A 21,113-nucleotide genomic window follows, 5' to 3' on the forward strand; every position below is an offset into this window, starting at 1 on the left:
CGGTTTCAGAGAGAAACAGAACTAACTGTGGTTAAAAAAGTAAAGTACCTAGGGGTAAATATAACAGCAAAAAATCTGAGTCTATTTAAGGATAATTATGAAAAATGTTGGTCTGAAATTAAGAGAAACTTGGACAGTTGGACAAAATTGAAGCTTTCTTTGTTAGGCCAAATTGCTGCTATTAAGATGAATGTATTGCCAAAAATGTTGTTTTTGTTTCAAACATTACAGATTGTGGACAAGACGGAGTGCTTCCGGAAGTGGCAGAGAGATATCTCTAAATTTGTCTGGCAGGGCAAAAAGCCCAGAATCAAGTTTAAAATATTAACTGATGCGAAAGAAAGAGGGGGCTTTGCCCTGCCAGACTTAAAGCTGTACTATGAAGCCGCAGCTTTCTGCTGGCTAAAAGATTGGCTACTTCTCGAGGACACTGACGTACTGGATCTGGAAGGTTTTAACAATGCTTTTGGTTGGCATGCATACTTATGGTATGATAAGGTTAAGATCAATAAGGCCTTTAAGAACCATATTGTCAGGAAAGCAGTATTTAATGTCTGGACAAAATACAAAGACTTATTGGAGAATAAAACTCCAAGGTGGCTTTCACCCCTGGAAGCTAAGGCCCGAAAAAGACCCAATATGGAGGCCAAATGGCCAAAATATTGGGAAATACTAGAAAAAGATGGAGACAACTGGAAATTGCAGAGTTTGGAGAAAATCAAGGATAAAGTGCGAGACTGGTTACATTATGCTCAGATTAATGAAGTTTTTAAAAATGATAAAAAGCTAGGGTTCCAGGTGGAGAAATCGAAGCTAGAAACAGAATTGTTAGAACCAAAGACTAAGGTACTTTCAAGAATGTATAACCTGCTGTTAAAATGGAATACACAAGACGAAATGGTTAAATCAGCTATGATAAAATGGGCACAGGACATTGGGTATAATATTATGTCCGAGGACTGGGAAAGGTTGTGGACCACTGGGTTGAACTTCACTGCATGTAATGCTTTGAAGGAAAATGTAATGAAAATGATATATAGATGGTACATGACCCCAGTTAAACTTGCAAAGATATACCATTTGTCTGATAATAAATGTTGGAAGTGTAAAGAAGCTGAAGGAACATTCTTTCACCTCTGGTGGACCTGCCCTAGAGTGAAGGCTTTCTGGGAAATGATATATAATGAGCTGAAAAAGGTATTTAAGTATACCTTCCCTAAGAAACCAGAGGCCTTCCTTCTGGGCATTGTCGGCCAGAAGGTGTTAAAGAAGGACCGAACATCTTTCATGTATGCAACAACGGCAGCAAGGATACTCATCGCTAAGAACTGGAAGACTCAAGAACTACCCACACTGGAAGAGTGGCAGATGCAACTGATGGACTATATGGAACTAGCCGAGATGACTGGCAGAATCCGAGACCTGGGAGAGGAGAGGGTTGAAGAAGATTGGAAGAAATTCAACATTTATTTAAAAAAATACTGTAATTTGGTTGAATGCTAAGAAAGGATGCTAGATCATAAATAATTGTGCACCACTAAATTAGTGAGAATTAAGATGATAAGTAAATTTGAGAAAAAACTATAAACCTTTTGGAGAACTTATAGATTATATTTAAATGAATTTGACATAAGAGTGTAAACAAGATGATAAATTGCTGGCAAGAATTGGCAATGATGTAAATGGGAGCGGGAGGCGCGAGGGAGTCCAAAGATGTTATGAAAAGATGTTATGATATATGTTATACTGTTTTTTTTATTTTTGCATTTATGTTTGAAAAATCCAAATAAAATATTATTAAAAAAAATAGAAGTGTGAGCAGACCGCCCAGCGGGGCTCAGAGTGAAAGGTGACAAAAAGCAAACTTTTTGAGTTTTCTGTCCATTAGTCTCTCTCAGCAAACAGCAACAGAGTTTTCTGTGGATTGAGGTTTGCTTTGATTCAGCGTTAAAATGCGATTTTTCCCAGGGAAAGTGCCGTGACACCCCCCCCCCAAAAAAACCCCACCCTGCTTGGACATGGATCTTTAAAGGGCAGACCTGTGCCTGGAAAGTGCAGTGCAAAAGGAAGTCTGGGTGAACCTTTAGTAAGCAAAATCTTCAGATGTGTGATGAAATTACAAGCTTCAGAACAGACAGCATCCGAGGTTTTTTTCTGGATGACTGCTGTTCTAACAGAAACAGAAGCTGAAAGCAAGTTTGGAGCCAATAGATAAATGCCTGAAGGAATAAACTGTCGGAATCTTGAATTTGCTGAAAGCTATGAGACTGGAAGACACTTTGACAATTTTGGTCTTATTCCAGGATCTGATAGAGTCACTGTTGTGAGATGGAGGAGGGGCTATCCTAGGTACTGCTGTGCTTTATTTTGTAGCTCTACCTTTCTTTCTTTCTTTCTTTCTTTCTTTCTTTCTTTCTTTCTTTCTTTCTTTCTTTCTTCAACCCCCATTTTACAGCATCCTCCCATCTCTGGCCATGTCTCATCTGTACAGAGGATTTAAGTGCTGAGAGACCTTATAGTCCGATCACACTGGGGGAAAGATACATTGAGTGCAACTGAGGTTGCTTCCAAGTACAGTATGTGTGCTTTGGATCAGGGCATTAGGTTTCTTCTCTCTGCCTGTATCTTCAGATTCTTAGGCTGTGTTACACACCATGCATTTAAAGAATACAGACACACAAAATCCTGGGAGCTGCAGTTTATCCATCGCAGAGCTACACTTCTCAGCACACTTAACAAACTGCAGTTCCCATGATTATTAATTATTTGGGCGGGGGGAGCAAAACAACTTCCCAAAGGATGCCCACTTCACTTTTTGAAAACTATGAAAAGAAGAAGGATGCTCTTCAGCCAAAATTAAGGGCTTTGGGATTCACTTAAATATTGAAATTTGCACCGAAACTGATGGGACTTGAATATGCCAAGTTGAAGCTGGATCACATCTCTTTGCATTTTCACTGCAATAAATCTACTTTGCAACATTCTGAAGAAAGCAGCAAGACTTTGAGATGGACATTTTGAATGCATTTGAATGAATATTATAAATCATTAATATTTCATGATATGCAAGCAATGTACTTTCATGTAGCTTAAGAGCCAGGGAGGTTTCAGAAAAGAGCTTCTGTTATACTAGAAGTTTGAGGGAGCTACAATTAGTCTAATGGCTAAAGATTTATAGTTTTTGTGGTCGTTGGTTTATTGATTGTAATACTTGCTGCGGTTGTTTTGAATATTAAGGGGTGGGGAATATCCTCTACATTCTCAGTGTCCAATCCATTCTCCAGTTGTCTAGGGCTGAATGAGTTTTTGTTTCTTGCCATAGCTTGCTATGGGCACCCCCACTATATTAAAGGCCCTGCCTTAACTATAGCTATTAGGGGAAAAGTAAATTTCTTTTACGAAGTGGGATTCGCTGGGGCATTACATACAAAATCTAAAGAGAAAAGTATTATTTAAGACTATGTTCCCAAGTGCATTTAAGATGGTGTGCATCCCACTAAATTCAATGGGGCTTCTATTATTATAATGGTTGTAAGAGTTACCAGTGTGTATGGATTAACATGGAGTAACTTTAACGAAAAAAGTATCTGCCCCAAAGAATGTACAGTCTAAACATACTTAGCTACAGCATATAGAATATTTGTGCCTCTCTCAAGTTTTGATTTATTTTCCCCATGAGTAAAATCGTGGGTAATTTGTCTGCACACCTTGAACACTTATTAAGTGTTGTGAAAAGGTAATAACACTTCTAATTGGCTGATATTTTTCCTACTCATTGTCTTCATTCTTTCCAAACCTCATATTTTTACTACTTTCTTTCTCTTGCAGATGTTCCTTTCAGGTCCCCCCCCCCCTTGTTTGGATTGCTTTGCCTGTTTTGAAATCTGTTCTGTTGTATCTCTGTGAACCTTCAAGATATTTCTTAAAAGCTTGCTTCAGCCAGTATTTTTCTAATTGCACCATTTTATTTGTTTACTCAAAAATCGTCCCCTTTCTTCTTTATATTGTCTTTGCTAATTCCTCACGAAGCTCTTGGGCAGGTTATTGTTCTTTTAGAATTCCAAGTTATCATGCAGCACTACCCAATATGCATCTTATTCAGAAATATATTCCACTGATGTCAACAGGGCTTGCTTCCAATTAAGTGCAGTTGCAGGTAAAGGTAAAGGGACCCCTGACGATTAAGTCCAGTCACGGACGACTCTGGGGTTGTGGCGCTCATCTCGCTTTACTGGCCGAGGGAGCAGGCGTTTGTCCGCAGACAGCTTCCAGGTCATGTGGCCAGCATGACTAAGCCGCTTCAGGCAAACCAGAGCTTGAAAATTATTTTTATGCATGGCAGGTGAGGGCTGGATAGATTAGCCTTGCATATAGTTTCTGGCCCATTTGCTTTCTTAACATAGATCCGCTTTAGACATCATTTTAACTGAACAAATCAGCACTCATGTTGTTATAAGGATGGCTACACACAATCGTTCCCTCAATACTATTTGCTCCTGCTAAAGTTTTGGGCCAGTCAAACTTATTTCTTTGCATATTACATAGCTTTTTAAAAATTGGTTTTTATTGTGTTACAAAGCAAACAGATAAACAGGAAATAGTACATCTATTGTCTCCACTTTCAATTCACATCCCATAGTTTGATGCTAAAATCCCGTAACTTTTCACACTGCAAATGTTAGCCAAAAGGTTTTGTCCTGATTTCGTTACACTATAGTTAGTGCTCCTGCAGAAAGCAATAATTGTTAGCATTGGGGAAGCACTGCAGAACAGCCAATAAAGTGGAATTATGTTTACCATAAATCCACCACTAATACACTATTATTGTGTTACTGACATGTTGCAGAATATGCTCACATGCCCCCCCCAAATGTCTGGAGGGGACCCTACTATTGTATTTTTGACGCTGTTATGAAAGCTTCTTTGCTTAAAATCATGAAAGGACACTTAGTGCAAGGAAATGGTCTGAAATCCTACCTTCTTTTCACAAGGAAGGCTGCCAGAATGCCCTCCCCTGTAGACAAAGTATTTTATATGCTCTTTCCAGACTTAGGTGAACTTTGGCAACCAACCCATGTGCGATAATATGTTCTTCCACACTCCTCTTTCCCCAAGTAGTAGGGGGTTCAAGGCAGCTTCAGATGAATCTCATTCCTTATCTGAGCTTCAGCAGGGCATTCAAAGCACTAGATTCAAAGAGAACCCTAGTCACAAAAAGATTATTCTTGACCATTTGTAAGTATAAACTTATTCCACAAACAGATCTGTGGGTTAAAGAGAGCTAGATTTGTAGGGTGCATTCTTGTTTGTATGATTTATAATTTTATATTAAGGTTTTTATGGTTATTGTAAGCCACCCAGAAGACCTGGTTATTGGATGGCAGATAAATACTAAAAAGAAATTAATAGCAAATTGGAGTATTGCTTGGAAACCATATGTGGTGAGTTTCTCAGAGGGAGAGCAGCATAAAATTGTAATTAATAAACATGTGCACATTAAGATATATATGGCAATGCCAATCTCTAAAACAGAGGTAGATAACCTCTGGCCCTCAACATTATAAAACCAGCAAACAGCTGACAGATTGCACACCACTCATCAGTCCCCTGCAAAAGTCTGCGCAAACAGGTGCATTATCAAAAGGCATCAAAAGGTTTAACACTGCCAGCATCAGTTGTATAATGACAGCAGGGAGGGGTGGAGTTGCACAACTGAGGTGCTACTACAAAGAAGGCCCTATTCCAAATAACCGCACAATGAGCTTGCCCAGTGCATGGGATCAAGACAATATACAAGTGCAGACAGCTCTGAGGGGGACTGAAGCCAAAATTTGCTTTGAATAAAGAGACTGTGCACTCATTTTTTCCTGTTCTCTGATCTGAAAAGATGCTGTCAGACCGAAAGCTCTAACCCTATTTTGCCAAGGGGGTCTTTCAGGACACATGACTTCAAGTTCCCTTGTCAGTTTTATGCGCTTTAAAGTCTTTTTTTTTTTTTAAAGAACAAATATTACTGTCCTTTCCCTATTAATATAAGTAATAGCGGGAAAACAATAAGAATGACTGTGCACTAAAACTGTCAGATGAGATGGCTGGGAGGAAGATTGTGTAAAATGAGATATTTAAGGGGGGAAATTGAATGTGACAAGCTTTCAAGCCCTAAAAAAAATCAGGTAATATAAGGCTATCTTTGCGCTAACCAAGACAGAATCCTTACATTAACACATGCCACACAGGAAACCATGTTTCAAACAGTGCAGCCCTAATATTTATAATTATGGTTAATATGGACTTTGCAACCATGAAAACAAACTCCCCATGTCAATAATGCGTAGATTGCTCTTGCTGTAAGACATAGGTGGCTAACTAATGGCCCTTCAGATGTCTTGGAATCCAGAGCTCATCATCCCTGATCAGGGGCCATGCTGACTAGAGGTGATAACAGAGCTCAATGACCTCTGGAGAGTCACAGCTTGGCAACCTTGTAAAGGCAATGATGTTTTATGGAAACAATTTGTATTGCTGCAGGTAAGAGAATGCAAATTCTGAGCTAAAACTGAATTCTTTATCAGGTAGACTAAAAGGGAATGCAGACGGCAAGGATGACTAAAAGTCATTCCAGAAAGTGCCATACACCAAACAGGGGAAAGGGAATAGAAAGATTAGCCAGCAATGCACCCTCAAAATGAAGGCTCTACAACATTTTTACAAGATGCGCTTTATAGTTAGATACATAACTGTATTGTATGCAAATGACAACTTCTTCTGTGTTTCCTGTTTTGTAGAAGAAATATAGAAACTTATACTGCAGGCTTACGTGTGCTTAAATACTAGCTTAAAGTCAATGAGGCATTCGTCCAAGTAAAACACTGATCCTAAACACATCTACTGGGAAGCAGGTCTTGTGGCTTCAAATGGAATTTAGATTCAACTCAAGGCCTTCAAGATCTAAGTGTAGATGTGTTTAGAAGAGGTGTTATTTGGGTTCCTGCATACTACCACTAAATACATTGCAATATGATGAGGAAAACATTTGCATTTCTAAACAAGTTTCCTCCATACCTGCAGCTTCTAATCTCTCCTCCTGCCTGATAAGGATCTTATACAAACTTGAACCCTGAATAATCTTACACCAGCAGGCATTAGTCAAAAGTTATTGCCTTATCTGCTATGTACTTTTGTACAGTTTGTACTATGATCTAGAAAGTATGTGGTGTGGGTGGCAAATAACAGCATCAATGCAATTGCTTCAGCTCTTTGCAGCACTGTTTTGCCTTGACCCCAATCTCCTTCTACACATAAAGGGCTAAAATAATGATGCCCAAATGATGGCGTTTGTATCTCTAAGGATACTCAAGAACCCATAGATTTGAAAACACTCCTGTAATGGTTGTTTTACTCCCACATTTGCAGCATCTTATCCCCTCCACCTTGTTCTCCTTATGCTTGCCTACCAGTCTCTTTGTCCAGCTCTTTATTGTCTACAACAACAGGAGCGTTAAGCATTTGCAGAAAGAGATGCACACTCTGTATAATATATTGTAGATGCACTGGTTTTACCTACAAAGACAGTGATTTGGGGCTACGATATCTGAAAACTGAGTCAGTACTGTCTACATGAACTTGCAATGGCTCTCCAGGGTTTCAAACCAGGGACATTCCCGGTCTACCTGGAGATGTTGGAGACTGAACCTGGGAACTTCTGCCCACAAAGCCAGACCCTCCAAGTCTCTATTTTCAGGGACATCCTTGATTTAGAGAAGCTGTCCCGGTTTCTGATTTGATCCCGGAATGTCCCACTTGTCCTTAGGATGTCCCTATTTTCATTGGAGAAATGCTGGAGGGTATGGAGTTATCCAACCCCCGAGCCACCTGAAGGCAATCCTGTATAGGGTTTTTTTTATGTTTAATGTTCTATTCAGTGCTTTTTTTTCCTAAAAAAATGTTTAGGGTTACTCTTATTTTCCTACTCATATTGAAATACTGCCCCTCATATAACGAGTTAAAGAAAATGTTTCAACTAACATTTGTGAAAAAACCTGAAACTTTCTTGTTAGGGATTATGGGGAAAGACCTGCCAAAGAAATTTAAAAACATTTTAATGTATGCGACAACGGCGGCAAGAGTCTTAATAGCGCAAGGATGGAAGAATGAAGAAACCCCGATGAAAGAACTGTGGCAAGAAGAATTGATGGATTATGCAGAATTGACAAAACTGACACACGAATTACGTGACAAAGATAAATGTGATTTTAAAGATGAATGGGAACCTTTCATGAAATATTTGAAGAAACAACAATATGAATTGGACTCCTTAGCAGGTTTTGAATAAACATTCACAAAATCTTTATTGGTAATATACAAATAGACAAATTGAGGATCATTACAATTTCATAACATGCAGATAAAAGCATATGTTGAGAAACCAGAGATAGGAGCTGAGAGAAGTTGCGGGGAGGAATTGGGAGGGTGGGCATATGTTCGGGGGGGAGGGGGGATAATGGGGGAAAAATAATGTGGATGATGTATTTTTGTTAAAATTATTGTGTTGAAATTCTTAATAAAAATATTTTTAAAAAAGAAATACTGCCCCTCAATGAGCACTGGTTCTATTATGTTTTTATATATGTTGGAAGTTGCCCAGAGTGGCTGGGGCCACCCAGTAAGATGTGTGGGGTATAAATAGTAAAATTATCCTTGTGGGACGTCCCTATTTTTGTTGGAGGGTGTGCAAAGCAGATGTTCTACCACGGAGATATGGCCCATACAATCTGTCCACCCACTGCATTTATTCAATGCTGGAGGCCCTGGTGTGCATTCCACCATGCTCAGAAGTGGTTGGGATCTAAGAAACGGCCTTTTCTTTTGCAGCACCCATATTATGGAACTTACTTGCTAGAAAAGGGTGGCTGGCTCCCTCTCTTTTAAGGGATCTTTGTCGCCATGATGGCTTTTTCTACCTCCACTGTTGGAGGCATTGTGCCTCTGCATATCAGTTGCTGGAGATCACAAGCAGGGAGAGTGCTGATGACCTGGTTGAGGGCTTCCCCATAGGCATTTTCCTGGCCACTGTAAGCCCAGGATGCTGTGTTTACAGCAGGGCTCCTGTTACGTTCAAGTGTTCTGCTAAGCCCTTTTTATTCCACTGAACATTTAATGGCAGTTAATAATTCTTTCTCCCTGTTCTTTAACATTTTTTAACCTACTTTTGTTACATGATACTGTATTTTTGTTAGTAATGTTTTGTTAGATAGTTATTATTTTGTTAATGCTACATTTTGGTGTATTTCAGTCATTTTGTGAGATGCTTTGAACTTATTTATAAAATTAAAGTAAGTGGGTAAAGGTAAAGGTAAAGGTAAAGGAACCCTGACAGTTAAGTCCAGTCATGAATGACTCTGGGGTTGCGGCACTCATTTTGCTTTACTGGCCGAGGGAGCCGACGTTTGTCTGCAGACAGTTTTTCCGGGTCATGTGGCCAGCATGACTAAGCCGCTTCTGGCAAAACCAGAGCAGCTCACGGAAACGCCGTTCACCTTCCCACCGGAGCGATACCTATTGATCTACTTGCACTTTGATGTGCTTTCAAACTGCTAGGTTGGCAGGAGCAGGGACCGAGCAAAGGGAGCTCACTCCGTCGTGGGGATTCGAACCGCCGACCTTCTGATCGGCAAGCCCTAGGCTCAGTGGTTTAGACCACAGCGCTACCCACAGTAAGTAGGTAGAAATGTCTAAATAAAACCCCCAGTCCACCTTTTGTGTCAGCATTTTTGGGCTATTGGGGGGCACTTTTTTATTTCGAAATATATTATGTTTGGCAACCACAGAAACACGAGAAATTCCTTTTTGCCTTCCAGATTTGGTGGAATGGTCTTCACCAAGTTCAAGTTAGAAATGGAAGCTCAGTTACTACGTTCCTTGCGTGATGATGTCTCTGCCACCCTTCATGTGAACAGCAGTGAACTAGTGCTAAAAGATCTATGTGATGTATTTCCTCTCCTTATGAGTTTGCACACAGGTGATCAAACAGAGCTGACTTTTAAGGCAACAGATACTATTCTAAATCTTCAGGTGCTAGCTTCACTGAATAGCCTGCATGAGCCACCTAGTTAATTTAATGCCCTGTAAGTACCATTTTCATCAATTGGATCTGAGTTATGCGTTTACTCACCAAACAAGTATGCATTCTCATGATGTGACAGCTTCTCTTATGGTGTGTGTTTTTTTGTGTGTGTGTACTTTCTCTCCAGAGCAAACCATAATGAAAGTAAACATAGTTTTCTTTCATGTGGCAATAATGTAAGACTGCATTTAGCACAGTCCATTCATCTTTTAAAATACTTGGGTCAAAGAACACAATGCCCTCCTGACGTGCTCAGTTACCAAATCATTTAAAGTAGTGCCAAGTCACCAATGTTCTCTAGTATTAAGTCTTCCATGGAATTTAGATCCCAGACTGATGCACATGGAGGTTACCTTGAGTAGGGGGAAAAACTTTCCTATGTCTATTTAGGTGTCCAGGTCTAACAGAGAACAAATCTCTTGTCCCTATAATAGTTGAGTAGAAGATGGAATTTTGGAAGAAGTGAATGAAATGGAATTTTGTCATGTCTTGGGTGGAGAAAAGTTACATCTGCTCAAATTGCCTCTTTTTTTTACAACTATTAAATGTACAAGAGCCCCAATCCCCTTTTGTATCTTGTCAGTCAGCCTCACTGGTAACTTACCATTTAATGCCAATAGCATACTAAGTATAGCACAGCACCAAATACAAGTGGCATGATCCCAGCTTAGAAGATTAAGGCTGACAGCCTGGTCCACATTTTAGGCTGCAGTCCTAACCTTATTTACTTGGAGGCAAGTGCCACTGAGACCTTGGAAGCTATTGCCAAGAAAACATGGGTCGGGCCAGGCTGTTATTCTTCTTCTGAACAATTCTGGGACGTATTCCCAATTTTAAATATTGTAAACTGGTGCTTGGAGATCATCATTTGCAAAAAGAAATCCCATGCATGCCTGCTCAAACGTTCCATGGAATCCTGTAGGGCTCGCTTCCAGGATTGCAGTATGAATGACTAAGCAATCATGCATGCCCAAGCTCTTTATTGCCAGCAAAGCCCAAAGCAGATTTTGAATCTCTGTTTCCTTTTAGGAACTCGTGTACAGTTTGACACATTTAAACATTTCTTTTTATTGCACCTTCAAACCACTGTGGTTTTGTGTTTTACCACTTCTTGCTGTCTACTTTCACAATCAGCAGCAATCGGTTTTGTGAAGTTATGACCCCAGATTCTTTTGTGTCAGTAAATGCCAAACCTACTTACGTTCTAAGGGGATGAGTTAGCTGCATCATTGCAATTCCCCTGGGAGAGGCACCAACACTGTTTTCCTGAAGGGGCTCGATTTAATGCATAAACTATGGAATTTGCTCCCACAAGACATGGCTACAGGATGGCTGTGTTCTGCCTCTATCTTCTTATTGGGAATCCCAGGTGTAGAGGGCACTGATGGCTCAGGTCAGGGGTGCCAACCTGAATACCTGAATAAAATATTGAGGGGGTAGGTAAGCCCCCCCCGCATCATCGATCAGATGATGTGGTGCACACACACTATTTGAATGGTAAATAGCCAACAATTTGGGGGGCCCTGGCCCCCTTGAAAACTTTCATTGGGGGAGCCAAAGGAACCTTGGGCCCTAGAAGTTGGTTCTTATGGCTCAGGTCTTGCTTGTGGGCTTCTCCCTGTGAGAACCTGAAGCCAGACTAGATGCATACCCTCCAACATTTCTCTGATAAAAATAGGGACAGTCCATTCCATAAGGGCAATTTTACTATTTATACCCTCACACATCTGACTTGGTTGCCACAGCCACTTTGGGCAGCTTCCAACATATATAAAATCATAAGAGAACATTAAACATTTTTATAAAAAACCTTCCCTATACAGGATTGCCTTCAGACGGCTCATTGGTTGGATAAATCCATACCCTCCAACATTTCTCCAATGAAAAGAGGGATGTCCTACCATAGCCTCCCAACTTTTCTCCAACGAAAATAGGGACATCCTAAGGAGAAGCGGGACACAGGTGGTGCTGTGGGTTAAACCACAGAGCCTAGGACTTGCCGATCAGAAGGTTGGTGGTTAGAATCCCCGTGATGGAGTGAGCTCCCATTGCTCTGTCCCAGCTCCTGCCAACCTAGCAGTTTGCAAGCATGTCAAAAGTGCAAGTAGATAAATAGGTACCGCTCCGGCGAGAAGGTAAACGGCGTTTCTGTGCACTGCTCTGGTTCGCCAGAAGTGGCTTAGTCATGCTGGCCACATGACCCGGAAGCTGTACGCCGGCTCCCTCGGCCATTAAAGCGAGATGAGCACTGCAACCCCAGAGTCGGTCACGACTGGACTTAATGGTCAGGGGTCCCTTTACTTTTAAGGAGAAGCGGGACATTCAATGATGCAATCGGAAACGGGAGGGCAATCAGAAAAATCAGTGACATCCTTGGAAAATAGGGTCACTTGCAGGGGTCTGCCTTTGCCCTGCTCTAGCAAAGCTTTTCTTAGCCTTTAAGAGCAGGCAGAAATGCAGCCAGTAAGTCTCTCCCCCTTCCACCTTCCTGGTCCTGTAGATGAAGCGATGGGGCATAAGCCTCACCTGGTCAAAGGCTGTGTTAAAGTCACAGCAACCGAGGTGGGCGGGGGTGGGCTCTGCGGGATGCGACACCCAGGAGGATCGATCCCCAAAGCGGCACAGAACAAAGTGTGCGGGTTTTGTCCTGCGGCGGTTTGCGCTCACGTGTGTCTTACTTGTTCGAGGGAGAAGGAGAGAGTCGAGATCTGGCCCCGCTCCGCTTCTGGGCCAGGTATTGAGGAATGCCGTGACGTCACCGGGGGGGGGAAAGGAAAGGCAGGTGCTGCGGCTCCGTCGAAGAAAGGAGGCGAGGAAGGCGCTCCTCGGCTGGTCCCGGCCGGTGCTGAGCACGCGCACTGGGCGGCGAGCGGACCCAAAAAGGGGTGGGGGAAGGGGGGGAAAAAAAAGAAAAGAAGAGCGCGAGAAACCCAGGAACGAGGAGTGCGCGCCCAGACACACTCGCATACCCAGCAGCTGCCCGAGGCGCGCGAGGCGAAGCGTCCCGCCGCCTCCTCTGCGGAAGGTAATAAAGCGCCACTGCAGGGCTGCTGCGCTTCGGCGGGAAGCTCGGCGAGGTGAGGGGGGCGAGGGGACGGAGGAGGAGGGGGGGGGGAACTGAACGCCGCGCGTCCCTTTTGCCCTCAGGCTCCTCAAAGCTGGAAGTGTGGCGCAGCGGGTAACCGAGAGAGAGCGGACTCTGAGGCTGAGCGAGGGGAGCCGCGGTGGGGCTTTTGTGGGGCGTGAGGCGCCGCCGTTGCCCTTCGCGGGCGCCGCGGGGAAAGGTCGTGAGGGAACTTTGGGGGCGCCGCAACTTCGGGTGGGTGTCCGCGTTTCGAAAGGGCTACGGCTGTGGGGCCTGAGGCGAGATTTGTAGATATGTATTTGTGTGTGGAAGAGGGTCGCTGTCAAGTTGGCGCGAGTAGCTGTGGAGAGCTTCGCCTCGTCTCCCACTCCCCCCCCCCGCACTTTCCCCGTGGCCTCCCCCATTCCGGCGGGACGCGCGGCTGGGCCAATGGGGTGCGCGGCCGCGGCGGCGAGGGTCTCCCCATTGGCCGGCGGCCTTGGCCTTCCTACGAGTTGCTTGGACTCCGAGTTGCTCTTGCCCTTTCCTTCCCCCTGGCGTTTTGCTGCTGTTGGCGCCGGCTCTGGCTGGGCTCCGCCTCGGCCGCATTGGCCCGCCGCGATTCTGCGCCTTCTCTCCGCCCTGCGCCCGGGGGGGGGGGGGGAGAGAGAGACAGCTTCGCTCCCCCCCCCTCTCTCTCTCTCTCTCTCTCTCCACCCCGCGCCGCCACCCGCCAGCTTTAGCTTGTGCCAGGCACTCCAGGGGAAAGTTGGCAAGGATGTCGCAGCTCAGGCCAAAGGGTTCTCTCTCCTGGCTGATCCCTGTTGCGCCTGCTCTGTGCTGCGAGCCCTTCTGCGAACGGGACCTGGCGCGGGCTGCCGCCGATCAGATGGGGAGAAATCGCATTTGCGGACTCCGAAGAGTTTAGGCAACAGGCGTCCTCGTTTCATCGCTTGAGGGCCGGTGGAGGCGTTGCCGCAGCTGAGAGTAGAAAAAGCCTAATTAAGTTTTTTCTTCTCTCCGAGTTTTGTGCTTGATCTTACAGAACGTGGAAGGGATGCCTGATACCCCCCAGGTAGCTGCTGAGAGGTTTATATTTCACATTTCAGACTGGTTTAAATCTCCAGTCTTTGCGTTCCTTTAAACGAAAAGAAAAGTGTGTTTCTTACATTTGGCACATCTGTAAAAACCGATATCTAGTAGAATGTACATCTGGCTTTTGGGCAAAAAAAGTATCATTTGCTTTCTGTTCCGCCTTAATATGATACACAGATAGGTAGGCTCAAAGGTGTTTCTACTGGTTTGAAAACGCCGCTGAAGTTGAACTTGAGATGGCTTATTTCAAGACCTTATGGATTGTTTCATCTTCCTATCAGTAAAACAGGATTACTGGTTGGTTTGTGGAATGCTTTGAAAGGATGAATGGCACCCATTACTTAGAAACATTCTTTGTGACTCCCAGCAGCCTCAGGCAGCACAAGCCAATGGCCGGGGATGGTGAGAGTTGTCATCCAGCAACATCAAGAATTTGTTATTAAGTAAAACCTTCTCACAGCCTACCAAACAACATAGCAGGATGTTAATCCTAACAGGCTTAGAATAGCATGCTATTTATGTGTGCACAACAACAACAACAACATTGAATGTTTATGTTCTTAATATCATGGGTTCTGCTTTGGTTTATTTGCTTTTCTCTTTTGGTTCAGGAACTTGATCGGGACAGATTTGTGAATGTCTCTTAATGGGGCCCTAGCCATAGAAATCTCCTAAGGAAGGAACAACTGTTAAGGTCCTTTAAGGCACACTGCAGTCAGAAATCTCTTTTCCTCACTCAGCCCCTCCCCTTCCCCCACAGTATTCCTGGCATCAGATTGTTCCTATGCTGCTTCCTCTCTGCTAGGCTAATGTCTAGTGTCAGGTTTTCTCATCATGGGGAGAACCACTCTGGGGCTTGTATTGAATAACCCAGTGAAAACTACCAAGTTTATAGGCTAATCCTTATATGCTGTCTGGAGGGTGACCAACAACAATACCTAATTCTCTGCTGTTTCTCTCCCCTGCCCCCGCTCACCTCACTTGCCTAGCAGTAGACTTCTCAAGGTCTGCTGGGGCAACCAGAACTGCTGAACCAAGAGTGAAATTACCATATGTGTGTGTACTCTTAAGGTAACCAGCTTATTGTGCAATCCAGGTGAAGCCTTTCATGGGAAAACCCGTGCTGCTCTATTTTAATGCTTCAAACTCTGAAACCACCATTGAAGCAAGCGTTTGGAATGTGCATGCTTTATTGTTACAAGAGAAGCACTCAGATGCTTGTCTCCGTCGGACAGGCTGAACAGTGTCAAGTAGCACTCCGGCTTTTTTTCACATCCAGTAGAAATGTCCTTTCTTTCTCCTGCGCAGACAGTTGCATTCTCAACACTGACCTCTCTTTGGTTTGCTAAGCATTCTGCACTGCTATGACGGTTAGTATGACAGGAATAATGATTGGACTGCAGTTCTAGAAGGACAGCTAGAGGCAGGGGATCCTTTAAACTTCTCCATTGAGGGGGAACGGCAGCTGCCCCCCCCTTAAACAAGAAGTGTGATGGAGCCAGCGCCTCCCCAGCTTTGCAGCCCCCATCCTGCTCCTGCTGGTGTGCAAGCAGGAGCCGGATCAGGGCTCTCTCAGCTGGGGAGGGGGAGCACCTTAACGGAGCCCCCGCACCGCCGGGGGCTCTTTAAAACTGCTTGGTTGAGGTGAGGGTAACAGCACGCTCCTCAGCCAAGCAGTTGAAAGAGGCAGAGGGAGGAACAAGCTGTATCAGCACCTCACTGATGCAACTTGTTTCTCCTTCTGCCAGTATGAGGGCAGACGATGGCAGTGTCATTCAGTGGTATATCGCTGGTGAAACCGCTGCCTCCAGCGCCTGGCTGCAGCTTGTTTCGCCCTTGGCGCTGGTAGCAGAGGGATTCAGAAGTCAGCAGTTTCACCAGCAATATACTGCTGAGTGAAACTGTCATCGCGGTCTGCCCCTCATACCGGTCCTGGGCGATATATTGATATGTCGCCCAGGCGTCTGAACACTCCCCTCCCAACACCACTCTCTGGACACGGCCCAGGAAGAAGGAGCGGAACCGCTGTAGAACAATGTCCCTTCAGTTCCTAACTCCTCTAGGTGGTCCAGAAGGATGTCATGGTCAATGGTGTCAGAGGCCACTGAGAGAAACAGCTTTCACCTCTGTCTCTAGCCCACTGGAGATCATCGGCCAGCGCATCCAAGGCAGTTTCAGTCCTGTGATGAGGCCTGAAGCCTGATTGGAAGGGATCCAAATGGTCCACATCCTCCAGACATCCCTGGAATTGTTCAGTAATCGCCTGCTCAATTACCTTGCCCAAGAATGGAAGATTTGAGATTGGACTATAATTGGCCATGATGGCTGAGTCCAAAGATGGTTTTTTTAAGAGGTGTGTCTGGGAAGACTCCCTCACAGAGGGAAGCATTCACCACCCCACAAGGCCCATTGCCCAACCCTCCCTGGCTTGCTTTTATGAGCCAGGATGGGCAGTATCACTCGTCTAAGCAGGCTGTCCAAATCCTCAGAGGTAACTGATTGAAATTGATCCCATACAACCTGACTAGTCAGAGCTCTGGCACTCTCCCTCCCCAGTCCTGCCCCTACGGTGGGGTCTGAGTAATTTTATCTGCAAAAAACTTTGCCAAGTCACCACAGGAGATATTGGGGTCCTCACTGGACCCCAATGGTAAAGGTGGATCCTTTAAACTCTGGACCACCTGGAGGAGTCTCCTGTAACTATTTTCCACAGATGCAATAGAGGCAGTGAATAAGGTCCTCTTCACCGTCAATATCACCACTTGGTAGGCTTGACATTGAGCTCTAACCTGCGTTTGGTCTGATTCAGAGTGGGTTTTCTGCCACTGGTGCTCTAGCTGTCTCAACAGTTGTTTTATTGCCCTTAGCTCCGGGGGAAATCATGGAGCCATCCGGACCCCATGCAATTGGAGAGGGTGCTTCGGAACCAGACAGTCGATAACCCTGGTTAGCTCTGCATTCCAGTGGTCCACCAGGGCATCAACCAAAAGGCCATCAGAGTTAATTTATCAAGCTAAAACTGACACACACAGTTGGTATAAACGTTTGTAATAAAGCTATCTAAAGATCAATAGTCATCAACCTGCTTAGACATGAGATGCACCTTTTCAGTTTTTAAAGGTCTTTTTCTCTTATCCTTTCTCGCCCCTATCTATCTTTTCCTTTGAAATTTTTTATTTGGTGCAGGAGAACTCAAACCAAAAACGGTTGGTGCCACCAACTGTGGCTGCAACCCACGAGTTGAATGCCAGTAGTCTGCTAAAATGTTCCCAAGTAATTGCTTTGGAAGGTTAGTAAAGTTTCTTACTTGGAAGAACAAGTTTGTTTTTTAAAATGTCCAATGGTCAGGGATGATGGGATTTGTAGTCCAATGACAATCTGGAGTTCAGCAGGCTCCTCATTCATGCTCAAGTGCTTCAGTGGGAAACATGCAAAAAAGAAGCCATTGCCATTATTTCAATTATTGAAATAATTCAAGAATTTTTTTATAGTGTGTAATGTACTTAAATTAAATATATACCCTTTTCATGTCCAAATGGTTGAAGCTGGCATTGCACCGATAATGTTAACCTCAGTGGTTGATGGTAAAAATGGTGAAAAAGAGGTTGTAATTGGAGGAGGAGTCATTCCCAGTTAATTTTTTGTCCATCTTGTCATTGGCTGCCAGACCAGGTACTTATTCTCAGAGTAATCTGTTATTAGTTACTTACTGTGGCCTTTAGCTTATTATTCAGAACACCCAGGACAGGTGTTTTCTTGTGGGAAAACTTGGCCAGCAATGAAATGTTTTGTTTCGTTCGTGTTTATTCCGTGAACTAAACATCAAACCTTAGGTGTGTTGTGTTTTCTTCAACAAGAGCAGGCATCATTTGGGTTGCTTTAGTTGCCTCTTTTCTAAAAGTGGATATAATTGGAGAAAATAATTATTGCATTGCAGAAAATAATTACTGCATTGGACGAAATGTTGGTTAGGTGTAGGAATCCTTGTCTTTCTCAATCCTTCTCCCCCCTACCCTGCCCTCTTTTTGTGGTATTTCCCTTCCTCTCAGTCAGGGACCGTAACCTTGACCTGAGAGAAACCTCCATCAAAGCATAACTGGATTAGCCACACAGTTTAAAGCCTGCCTCTTTTTTTAAAATGCAGAGAATTTAGCATGTTGTGACTTGCTAGTTACTATACTGTAATGTGTTTTGTGACTACCCAGGTTTCCAATAAAGATGGGGAACAGTAGAGTGTTTTAAGAGCATGGGTTTTGAGGCATGAAGAGATCTGCTGGAGTCTTGCATTAACTAAATCTCACAGTGGTGGATTATGTATCAAGACAGGAGAAGGGCTACCAAGAGCATACCTGTAGGTGTCAAAGTTATGAAGAAGTCTTGGTGATTATTTCTTCTAATTTCCAATACTGTGGTAACACTAGTCTGTGAAGCAACACAACAATAAGAAGCCATAGGAAATGTTGGATGTTTGTTTGTTTGATGGATTCCTTTGTAATAAAGGAAGAAAATCAGTGGTATGAACATGGAAGTTTAAATACTGCAATTCAAAACACTTGTGTAATTAAGTATCACGCCTTAACTTGTGATGTGGTTAAGGTCATCTAGCTTTGGAAAGATGCTCAGTAGTTTCAAATGCTTATACTTTTGTTTCTATTTTTACAATACACTGCTGGCAAAAAGAGGGGGACTGGAAAGGGCATTCACGTTGAAATTTGATACCGTTGCACTGTGGTCAAGGAAAGGTGGTGTGTGAATCATTTCTTGAGGTTCACTGAAAAATGAAAGGATTTTTAAAAATGCTTTTTAAAGCCAAGCATGCCCCAAGCAGTCAATCGCCCACTAAAGAAATGTACAGGACAAACTCGACTGCTTGGAATGAGCTGCTGAAATCCCTAAGTGCTTTGCTTCAGTATGCTGGCATATAAAGTGCCACTGGGTTAAACGTTTTCCAGGCATCACTTGTAAAGTTATTGGGAAAAAATCAGGTTACATTATAACAGATGTTTAATAAACCTTCATTGCAGAATGTATGTACCAATGAACAGATTGTGTTAAGGTAGGAAAAAATACGAATCTCTCTCTCACACACACACTCAGATCTTAATTGTTTTATTTGCTATTTGTATGGGAGACCTATGTTCAAGTTTTAGTCCGACAGAACATTTCCTTTCCTTTCTTGCCTTAGAAAATGAAAGTTAATTGGTGAGCTGTCTGTGAGACTGCAAGCCTAAGCATGTGTGCTTGGAAATGAGCCCCATTGAAAGCACTGGGACTTGGTTCTGACTAAGCAAGTTTCTTCTGCATTTGACATAAAGAAACAACTGAAGTATTTGCATGAGCTATTTGCCTTTTTGATTGAACCTATGAATATGTAAAGTTAGTTGATGATTATAGATGCATTCCAGGGGTTTGGAAGCTACATATCTACAATGAGTAGGTTAAAAAAACCCCTAAATTTTCTGCTTTAATTGTAGTATGTGATCTGTTCAACTACAGTAATCAGTTGTAACTGGTTGAGTACAAGGTGTGGGTTTGGGAGATATTTTTTTTAAGCCGAGGTATAGTGGAAAAGCTTTTGACTGTGTTGTGCTTTAATGACTGTGAAGCTTCTGGAATTGGAAATTTAACTGTACTTGTAATTACTTTTTTAAAAAAATGTCTTTCAACAAATATCTCCAACATATTGTGCAGGGCAGTTCCAAACAGGAATACAGCATTTCAGCTTATTTGCAGCTGAACTTCAGGGTGGTATAGTAGTCACAAGCTGGGCACTTCCCCAATTCTTGGAGACTTCACAGTGAATACTTTTTAACAAGTTGAAACTCATACTGGTGTTTCCATTTGAAACCGAGGCAACTTTTCATAGTCAGCTCCAGAGTACTCTCATTTCCTTGGGTGCACAGGATTAGGTAGAACCACTTTGGTAAAGAAAGCTTGCTTACAACAACTCCATGGATTTATTTCACTTGCATGAAGCTGTTGATTAAGAACAATAACCTTCATTGTGGGTTGAGGCTTTTGCCTGAATGTGTCTTGGAAAGTATGATGAAAGATTTGTGTCGTTGGTTCGTTTACTTTAACGCATGCAATTTTCCATGATGAATATGCAGATGTGAACTCTCAGATTTTTACAGAAGAAGCTGGTGTCAGTCATAAATTATGGTTAGCAGATTGCATCTTATAGATCAATGCTTGAGGAGAGCACTGTACTAAGAAAACATTCTGACATTGAGGCTACATAATGGGTTATGCTGTTTTGTTGTAGGAAGCTGCTTCTCTGTGATGGGATGGAGTTATTGCCAGCAAAACGATTGCATGAAGTTAATGGGATAATGCCACAGAAATGATTATGTATTTACCACTGGTGAAATTTCATGTTGCTAGAGTAATCATCAAGTCATGTGGGGTGAGATGACATGATTGGTGTGGAGGTTAACTTTGAAACTCTAGAATTCCCTTAAGGGCACTTTCTTGAGTGATGGAAAGTGTTCTTCGGGATATGGAATGGTATGGAATGTTAATGAGGGGGAAATGGCTGTCTTTTGCTTACTCAATCAATATAGGTTTGACTTGCATTCTTGCATTGCAGACTGGTGGAATTCAAACATTGATCCACACATTGCTTTTAAATGTAAGAAGAGCCTGCTACACCAGCCTTGTGGCTCATCTAGTCCAGCATCTGGTTTTCACACTTGCCAACCAGATGCCTGTAGGAAACGCGCAAGCAGGATTGGGGACAAGAGCATTCTCGCCTCCTGCAGTTTCCAGCAACAGGTATTCAGAAGCATTACTGCTCCAACTGTGGAGGCAGAGCATAGCCATCATAGCTAG

The 21,113-nt window shown here is 43.2% G+C and overlaps 1 protein-coding gene across 2 annotated transcripts in view; it reads left to right on the forward strand.

Moving 5' to 3' along the window:
• Positions 1 to 13,021: 13,021 nt before the first annotated feature.
• MTUS1 (microtubule associated scaffold protein 1) overlaps positions 13,022 to 21,113 on the forward strand; it is a 101,061-nt gene continuing 92,969 nt past the window's right edge. For both annotated transcript variants that reach the window (XM_081875640.1, XM_081875641.1), the window contains exon 1: positions 13,022 to 13,148. The gene's annotated coding sequence lies outside the window, so the exon portion shown is untranslated. The remainder of the gene's footprint in view (positions 13,149 to 21,113) is intronic.

This window comes from Podarcis erhardii, assembly GCF_964252035.2.
Source record: "Podarcis erhardii genome assembly, chromosome: 9".
NCBI classification, from domain to species: domain Eukaryota; kingdom Metazoa; phylum Chordata; class Lepidosauria; order Squamata; family Lacertidae; genus Podarcis; species Podarcis erhardii.